This window comes from Apium graveolens, chromosome 2 (assembly GCF_009905375.1).
Source record: "Apium graveolens cultivar Ventura chromosome 2, ASM990537v1, whole genome shotgun sequence".
Lineage (NCBI taxonomy): Eukaryota > Viridiplantae > Streptophyta > Magnoliopsida > Apiales > Apiaceae > Apium > Apium graveolens.
Window position 1 is genome coordinate 97,132,928 of NC_133648.1, and position 9,051 is coordinate 97,141,978.

Genomic DNA, 9,051 nt, shown 5'->3' on the forward strand with positions numbered 1-9,051 from the left:
GGGAGAAGGTTGTTAAGTCCAAATGCTCAATTAGCATATCACTGAAGAAAAAGGATGATTCTGAAGATGACCAGGGAAACCCTAGCAAGGGCAAAGGTCAAGGTCAAAGCAAGCGAAGCAGCAAAGTTTTTTCACAGAAACTAATTTCTGATTCTAGCAAATCTTCTACACAGAAGAATTCAAGTTTTGAAGCTGTGAATGGTCAAACCTCGATAGCAAGTTCTGATAATCAAACTCTGATGACAAAGCCTGATATTCTGATTCAGTCTGGAAGTTAAGACTCTCAGAAGTTTTTACAAACTCTGAAGCTTAAGGGAAGGGAGACTATTGTCTACAATAAGGATCCCAAGATTCAGACTCTTGATGAAGAAATTTCTAAAAGATTGTTTCTCAAGGATAATCCTAGAATGGATTTAGAGACTCTAAAGGAGGAAGAAGCTAGATTTGCAGCTGAGAAGACAAATCCTAAGTCTAAAGCTTCTAATTCAAAGAAACCTCCAAGGCCTAAGGAAAAAGGCATTGTGATAAAACAAAGATCTGCCACAGAGATTCCAAGATCAAGTACTAGATCTCAAACTACTACTGATCCCAAAGATAATGGAAAAGAAAAAGTTGGGGAGACAGTCAAGAAACAGGAAATGAGTATTCCTCAAATTCTGATGGATCCTGTGTGCAAGTTGGTTCAAGTCTTTGATGATGCTGCTATAGAAGATGAAACAGTTGAAACTCTGAAAAGAAGAAAGATGACAGAGGAATCTAAGACAACCTCTGACATAGCTCAAGTTGTTCAGAGTGAAGAAAGTTCAAAACAACAAGCTACAGAAGAATCTACAAATCCTGAACAAGTCATCAAGACATCAACCTCTGACAGAGCTCAAGTTGATTTGGGCAAGATGACAGTTACTGATAAGAAGAAACTCCTATGGAAAAATGTTAAACCATCAGATCCTAAGAAAAGTCAACTGCTATCTGATTTCTTGACTATTGGATTGAATGCCAGAGAAGCAAGAGACAGATCAGGGTTAGGATCAAGCGAAGCCAAGCTGAAAACAGGAGTTTAAGTAACTATCAAAGATCCATTCTTATTAACTGATAAACCACTTGAGGAAGTTACACATAAACATCTTGACAAGGTTATATCTGTTCAAGTGGTCTTGGATGCTCATAATAAGAGTAATGTCAAGGAAAAGCTGATTCTGTTTCTTGAAGATGGAAGAACATAGAGAATGTTAGAATCAGATGTGCTGAATAAATCTCTGAAAGAACTTCAACTCTTTCATTATCTTTTGGAGATAAAGTCTGAGATTACCAGAATATGGTAAAATTTCATAATGAAGACCATAAGGGATAAAGCCAGAATCTTTGGATCAAGGGTTGCAGAATTTATTCCAAAAATAGTTGAAGATGATGGAAGTGAAATTCCAATAAAGAAGAATTCTACTAAGCTGGAAGTTATTCTGAAAGAAAAATGTCTATGCTACAATGAAGACTCTTCTCATCCAAGGGTAATCAGACTTGGTGATGGATTGGAAAGAAATCACATTTCAGCACTTAGGACTGTAATCTACCAGATTGGAAGTCAAGATGAAGAGATGAAGCAAGTTGAGGCTACATTAGCTCAAGTCCTGAGAAATGCAGAAGAGAAGCTGATATCAAACTTTGTCAAGAATCATTTTGGATTCAGATTGATTCAGTAAGATTGGTAAAAGCTGCAAGGACTGTAAGTTGTAGTTAGTAGTCTAAATAAACTCTCATTGCATTTGTACTTAAATGTTTTTGACATCATCAAATCTATTAACTTGTATATTTTTCATAATTTACAAGTTGGGGGAGATTGTTAGATATATTTATGATGTCATGTTTAATATGATTTGTTTTTTCAGAACTTAATATCAGGACTTATCAGGACTTACTAGAAATCAGAACTTACTGAAGTCAGAAGTTATATCAGAACTTAAGGCCGTCAGGATTTATATCAGGACTTAAGTGCGGGTACTTCAGATAAGGAATGCGGCTGATTTCTAGGAGGGGATCTGGACTAAATCAAAGGAAGATATGCATGGAGAGTTGGACGACTAGAAGACTTGTAAAAAGATAATATATGATTGATATATTTTAGGTGGAGATATATTTCATATCAATTAGAAGATATCTTGTAATTGTGTACTATATAAACATAGCTTAGGGTTTACACTATATGTGTTATCATTCACGAGAACATTATTCATTGTAACCTAGTAGCTCTTAGTGATATTGTTCATCACTGAGAGAGTAGTTTAACCTACTTTGTAACCGAGCTTATTATATTGAATAAACTTGATTACTGTTACATATTTGTGTTCTAAATCGATTTGATTGTATCAACACTATATTCAACCCTCGTCTACAGTATTGTGTGACCTAACATAAAGCATGCTTTAACAATGTCACTATTAACACAGAATTCTTTACCTTTAATAGTGAAAGTGATGGTCTTGTCAGTTGAGTTGTACACTGCAGTTGTCCATATCTCCTCCACAACCTCACAGTAGATAGTGGGAGACTCTAGCATGGCATAGTTGAGCTTACAGCCTTGCACAAAATCCATCATTTTGTGGTAGTCTCCAGACAGTTGAATTCCCTTGTTCACTAGAGCTGTGAAATTGTTCTTCTCATAGATAAATCCAGTTTGAGACATGATTTTGACGACTGGTACTATTGTTAGAGAGTCAAAATTGCAGAGAGAGAGAGGGTAATTGCTTTTGAGAAAGAAAGAGGTTAGAGCAGATGAATTGAGAATGGTAAATGAAATGAATAAAAGTGAAATTACTTTTATACTATCTCAGAAAATAACTGTCAAAAATAATAAAGTAAAATAAAGTGACCAATTAAAATTGCCCAAAATAGCCGTTTAAAAATAAACAGTAAGAATTCCGTCACTTATCCGTCGTGTTATGCGTACAAACTGTAAGTATACTCGATGGATAATGTTCAGAGAATTAACGGCTGTGATTAAGACAATTCGACGGATGAGGATAAATCAGTTATCCGTCGAGTTATAAAATATTCCAGAAAAGTAATTAATTTTATTAACAAATTGTATTCCGACGGATGATCGAACTCGATGGATAATGATCATCCGTCGGGATGTAAATTTTGACTTAGCCAAAATTTCATCCAAGACTGAAAAATCAATTAAATTTCTGGTTGCATTACAACTTGCAAAAATATCTGAAATAATTCAAGAATAATTAAGCATACCTAACTCACTTACCAACCTTGAAAAGGTGGATTCATCCGGTGGCTTGGTAAATATATCTACAAGCTGTTTTTTACTTGGAACAAAATGTAGTTCCACAGTACCATTCATCACATGTTCCCTTATGAAGTGGTACTTGATGTCTATGTGCTTTGTTCTTGAATGTTGTACTGGATTTTCAGTGATGGCAATTGCACTTGTGTTATCACAGAAAATAGGAATCCTATCCACTTGTAGACCATAGTCCAACAATTGGTTTTTCATCCATAGAATCTGTGCACAACAACTACCAGCAGCAATATATTCAGCTTAAGCTGTAGAAGTAGAAACTGAATTTTGCTTTTTATTGAACCAGGACACAAGCTTGTTTCCTAGAAACTGACAAGTTCCTGTTGTACTTTTTCTGTCTATTTTACAACCTGCATAATTTGCATCTGAATAACCAGTTAGATCAAAAACAGAATCTCTAGGGTACCAAATGTCAAGTTTTGGTGTTCCCTTGAGATATCTGAAAATTCTCTTAATAACTACTAAATGAGATTCTCTAGGATCAGCCTGAAATCTAGCACAAAGACAAGTAGAAAACATTATATCTGGCCTACTAGATGTTAAGTACAGAAGTGAACCAACCATGCTCCTATTGTTGGATTTTTATACGCAGCGGGGGCATGGCAAAACACTTTTACACATATAAAATCCAAATAATAGCATATAAATCGTGGTAAAAACATAGGGATCGAATCTAACCTTTAAAATAATTCGGAGACAACGATCAGAGATCCTTAGCAGTTGCTCCTCAAGTGTGAAGCACTCCACTGGTATCCACCAAGAAAACGATGTTAAGGAGGAGGAAGAAGGTGTAGAGAATTGGGTTTTCCAAACTTTTTGGGTTTTGGGGTTCGTATAAAAATAGGGTCTATAATAGTATATTTATAGGCAAAATTTTCAGCTGAAATTTTCCCATAAATATTATTATTATTATCCCATTTATTATTCTCATTAATAATTAAAACACCTTTTAATTATTAATCCTTTTTCTAAACACTTTAGAAATAATTCTCTCTCTTGATTTAATTTCCAAAAAATTAAATCCTTAATTAATAATATTAAGAACTTTTCTTAATTAATTTATAATCAATTAAATCTCATTTAATCAATTATTAAATTTACCAATTAATTATTTATTTCATAAATAAATAATTATTAGCCATTATTAATTAATTCCTCCACCATTAAATTATTCTCTTTTTATGGTGTGACCCTGTAGGTTCAATATTAAGCCGGTAGTAGAAATAAATAATAATAAAACTAGTTTATCATTATTTATATAAATTCTCTAATTTATTAAATATGATTAATTAATTAATCACATTTATTCTACATCGTGAGGGATACTTCTCAGCATATCGCGACTATCCGGATAATATGAATTCACTGCTTAGAATACCAAGAACCTATTCAGTGAATAGTTGCCGTACAATAAACTCCTTCTACCCTACAATGTCCCGATTAAATACAAGGCATGGATCTCGTGTCAAGCCTATCTAATTTAATCACTTGCTTACCATTTACTATGCGTAGTTCTATGCAAATTAGAAACTCCTTTCTAATTTCATTCACTCTGGCCAGAGATTCCTGAACTAGCATAAGTGGATCAGCCTTGAACATTCGCTTCCTTCACTGGAAGGGGTAGATCCTTTATTGATCATACAATATCTTCGTGTACAAATTCCTATACCCAGTAGAGCCCTAATAATTGTCCCTGGAGACTAAGAACTAAACCAAAGCATAGTTCAGTATACACAAGATGACTATGATGACCTCAAGTCTAAGGATACTTGTACAACTATCACTATGTGAACAACTGCTGACACGTGAGTGAACTCCATCAGTTGTTCAGCTGTGCGAGTCATGTTCAGTGAACTTATTCTATAATAAGCACCTACATACTGGCTATAGTGTCACCACACAAATGTCTATGAGAACAGACATCCTTCATAATGAAGTAAGCATAGTATGTACCGATCTTTGCGGATTATTAATTACCAGTTAGTAATCCTATGACCAGGAACTATTTAAGTTTAGAGTTATCATCTTTTTAGGTCTCACTATTATGATCTCATCATAATCCATAAAAAGCTTTACTCTAAACTATGGTATATCTTATTTAAACACTTAAATAGATAAAGCCCGTAATAAAAACAAAACAAGTCTTTTATTAATATCAATGAAATCAAAACAGATTATATAAAAGTTATTCCTAAATCCTCATACATGATTGGACTTAGGACATATTCCTTTCAATCTCCCACTTGTACTAAAGTCAATCACTCTGGTATCTAATACCCATCTTGTCTTTATGACGATCAAAGTGACTTTCATAAAGTAGCTTTGTGAGTGGGTCTGCTATGTTGTTATGTGTGTCAACTCTAATTCAATACAATAAAAGCAATGTTACCGCGCTCCCACTAACCCTTTTGTAGACGCATGGTTCATCTACGTTTTTGAAACTCTTTGATTGTCTCATCAAAATGGATGTTCCATCTACGAGAAGCTTGCTTTAAACCACATATGGTTCGCAGTAGCTTACACACTAGGCTTTCATTTCCCTTGGAAAGAAAACCATCTGGCTATATGCCAGATCTTATAGTCGTAGTAAGCAGCAATCGCAAGCAAAATCCGAACTGATTATAACAGGGCTACAGGTAAAAGGTTTCATCAAAGTCAATCCATTGCCTTTGTTTGAATTCTTTTGCCACAAGCCTGGCCTTAAAGGTCTCCACCTGGCCATCTGCTCTAATCATTCTTTTGTATCCCGTATACATAGATTTCATTCCGGATTTCATGGCACTATGCCATTTCTCTGAGTCAACACTACTCATAGCCTCATTACAGGTTACAGGGTCGTCATTATCAATGATCGACAACTCATTGTCATTCTCAATGACAAGGCCATAATACCTCTCAGGTTGGCGAGACACTCTCTCTGATCTATGAATGGGCTGTTCCACAAAAGGTTGTTCAGTCAGAACAGGTGTTTCCACTCGATCTGTAGTAGTTTGTGCTTCTTGAACTTCATCAAGTTAAATTTTGCGCCCACTGTTTCCTTCAAGGATAAACTCCTTTTCCAAGAAGGTAGCATGTATGGAGACAAACACCCGATGATCGGTGTAAAAGTAATACCCTAAAGTCTCTTTAGGATATCCCAAAAAACTACATTTTACGGATCGATATTCCAGCTTATCTGGGTCAACTTACTTGACATAAGCTGGACATCCCCAAATCTTAACGTGTTTAAGACTCGGTTTCCTTTCTTTCCATATCTCATACGGAGTTTGAGGAACAGATTTGGAAAGCACCTTATTCAGTAAATATGCTGAGGTTTCCAATGCATAACCCCATAGGAATACTGGAAGATTTGCATAGCTCATCATGGACCGAACTATGTCTAACAAAGTTCAATTTCTTCTTTCAGATACCAATCTGGAGGAGTCCACTGGGAGACTATACCATTTACTTTGAGATAATCTAGAAACACTCCATTAAAGTATTCACCACCTCGATCTAATCGAAGAATTATAATACTATGTTTGGTTTGTTTCTCCACTTCATACTTATACTCTATGAACTTTTCAAAGGCTTCAGACTTGTGTTTCATCAAATACATATTCGAATCTAGATCTATCATCTATGAAAGTAATGAAGTATGAAAATCCACCCATGGCTTGTGTAGACATTGGTCCACATACATCTGTGTGTACCATTCCTAGCAAATTTGCAGCCCTCTCTCCATGTCTACTAAATGGAGACTGCAGTGCCACTATGAAGTGAGATTTTCATCATCCCTTTTCTTTTATTAGTTTGTTCAATCTGAAATAAATTATGTCACATATATACAGACCATTATTTAAAGCACCACGTCCATAAACAATATTATCTCTAAGAATAGAACATTCATTATTCTCAATAATAAATGAAAATCCAGCCAAGTCTAACATGGGAATAATATTCCTCACAATCGAGGGAACAAAATAACAATTATTTAAAACAATAGTCTTGCCCGTAGGCATATGTAAATGAAATGATTCTACATCTTCAGCAGCAACTCTTGCTCCATTTCCCATCAGTAGAATCACCTCCTCTTCCTCAAGAGTCCTACTTCTCCTTGGTCCCTGCAACAAATTGCAGATTTGAGAACCACAGGCGGTATCTAATACCCAAGTAGAAATTTGATTTAATGACATATTCACTTCTATCATGAACATGCCTGAATCAGAAGCGGTAGTCTCACTACCCTTTTTTTTCTTCAATTCTGCAAGGTAAACCTTGCAGTTCCTCTTCCAGTGCCCTACCTTGTTACAGTGAAAGCAAACAACTTTGCTCTTGGGGTCTTCAGCTTTTGGTGGAACTGGCTTTTCTTCACCTACTTTCTTCTTCTCGGAAGAGTTCCTCTTCCTTTTCTTAGGATTGGAACCTTCACTAATTAGAAGAACAGAACTCTTCTTAGGGGGAAAATTCGATTCCGCAGTCTTCAACATGTGGAGTTCAGGCAGGCTGACATCCAACTTATTCATGTGAAAGTTCACAACAAACTGCGAGAACGAACTCGGAAGCGATTGCAAGACCAAGTCTTGGCTCAGCTCCCCATCCATGGCAAAACCAAGTTGTCCAAGACGTTCAATCAAATTGATCATCTTAAGTACATGGTCATTCACAGATGATCCCTCAGACATCCTACAACCGAACAACTCCTTCAATATCTCATATCGAGCTATCCTCCCCGCCACATCATACAACTCTTGTAGATGCATTAGGATAGTGTGAGCATCCATATGCTCATATTGCTTCTGTAGCTCAATGTTCATGGAAGCTAGCATGATGCATTGAGCAACATTTGCATCATCTATCCACTTATGATACACAACATGTTCATCATTATGTGCATCACTAGCAGGTTCAGTAGGCTTAGGTGAGTCAATCACGTATTACAGCTTCTCAATCCTGAGAACAATTCTCAAGTTTCGAAGCCAGTCAGCATAATTAGGACCAGTCAATTTGTGAGCATCTAGTATGCTCCTGAGTGATAGTGCAGAAGACATAACGTACAAAGTAAATCTGTAAATGATAAACACATAACAACACTTAGCAAATATTCGGTTTCATTTCAAAACACTATATGAATCGGGTCTTTATTCATAAGTGGCTCCCACTAGTTTATCTAATTTATTCAACCCCCTACGTGAAAAATTAAGCATTCATAATCCTAGTGGGAATAGGGATCCTACATTCCATTACACAACCCCGGCTGTGGCACGAAATGCCATGTAATGTTCAATAGGTAGACAACTCTTGTCAATTACATCTAATGTTATTCCCTAATCAAACTTTAGCCTCTTGAATAATTGAGTCACGGCTGTGGCACGACAAACTCAATATTCTAAGTCAAGTCTAACCCAACATTCCGTACAATTGAATCAGTCCCCAAAGGCCCACGGCTGTGGCACGTAACGACCTTTAGATTCTTATTCAATGTACACATCTCTATGTAATAGACAAGTATTTCTTACTTCGAAATCAAAGCCCTCGGCTGTGGCACGAAACGACAATGATTTAAAAATAAGAACTACTTTTCTATCATGTTGGAAGGCTATGACCGACATAAGCCCGTTGTATCATTGGCCAATTACTACTTGATATTATTTAATTTTAGAGGGATTATATTACGTTACAATCATAATCATATTATAAAGAGATTCTTCCTTTTAAATTAAATATTTCAAATCAATAATCAATAATCAGATGATTCCCAGATC